Here is a 1451-nt window from a genome sequence, read left to right as displayed (position 1 = left end):
CTATACATTCAACCCATCTCGTGCTCTGTCTTACTCGAGATAGGGTTCCAATTCCCAGGAGCTGAACATTTACATTCTGAAGAGGCCAATATGGATGCCAAGATTCTGGGGTAATGATATTTATATCTGCACCTGTGTCCATCAGGCCAATAATAAAAATGCCATTTACACACACTCTCAGCTTAGGTCTTTGATCACTTATAGATGTTTGCCAAAACACATGGAACTCATCTTTCTGATCATTATTGCTTATAACAGTAGGCATGTGGCTTCCTAATTGTCCTGATGAGGCATGTTCTCTGCAGAAACTGGAAATGACTGAACCATGTTTGCCATGGGGGCCTGTGAGGCCCCCCTCTCACGTTTCCTTTCTGTATCAGGTTGCCTTGTCTATCTCTTGTAGACCTGAATTCATTCGTCCAATGTCTGCCTTTCCCACATCTTCTACATAAACCTGAAGGCTGAGTCCTCCTATTTCTGTTATTTCTAGAAGATGAATTATTATTATTTCTGAAAATCCATTGTCTACAATTCCTTTTCGTATGACCCATTTTGCCACAATTAAAACATTTGGTATTCTGGTGTCTCCTTTTACCATTGGAAATTGCTTCTTCTACCCACGCTTCAGTGCCATAGTCAAATGTATCAACATGCAGTGTTTGCAAGACCCATTCTTCCAAGAGCGCTGATCTGAGCTTTAAAGGCCCCAAGATCCTTTTGCATTCTACATTTGCATTTTCATAAGCCAACGACTCAATCATTATACATTTTGCTTCTGGGTCAGATATCCCTATTTGTACAGCTTTAGTTAGTCTTTGTAAAAAGTCACTAAAGGGTTCTCTCTGACCCTGTTTAACTCTGACAAATGATTCCATTCTTTGTTCTGGGTCTTGAACTCTGTCCCAAGCCCTTAAGGCTGCTGTAGTACACATAGAGAGTGTGTTTTCATCCAAATTAGCTTGTTCCTGAGGGTTGGAAAAGAGCCCTTCACCTAGAATTTTATCTAGGGAAATGTCAATTCCCTTCACCTTTTCCTGCTGTTCTAAAAGTCTATCTTCTTGCCTGAATAAGCATTTCCATTTCAATTGTGGTCCACTCTCAAGTACCGCAGAAGCTAACTGAAGCCAGTCAGATGGGGTGACTCTGTCATGGCCCAAGATTTTAGCATCTCTTTAACAAAAGAGGCATGCATCCCAAAAGTCATCACAGCCTGTTTAATTTCCTTGAGATCATTCATACGGACAGGCTCCCATGTATCTTCCTTGATTACCCTAGGGTTTCTGAAACCAACCACTTTCTCTGTTGTTATTACTGGAAAGGCAGGTAGAGCTGTAGGTAGACCTTTGTGGGAATTGTCCCAGAGAGATTTACCCACAGATGGAGTTAAAATTTGCCTTTCTACCCCTTGCTCTTCTTCATAAGAATTTAGAAATTCCTCAATCTTTTCAATT

The sequence above is a fragment of the Microtus ochrogaster genome, unplaced genomic scaffold (genome assembly GCF_000317375.1).
Source record: "Microtus ochrogaster isolate Prairie Vole_2 unplaced genomic scaffold, MicOch1.0 UNK269, whole genome shotgun sequence".
In the NCBI taxonomy this organism is placed as follows: domain Eukaryota; kingdom Metazoa; phylum Chordata; class Mammalia; order Rodentia; family Cricetidae; genus Microtus; species Microtus ochrogaster.
This window is presented reverse-complemented; position numbering follows the sequence as displayed.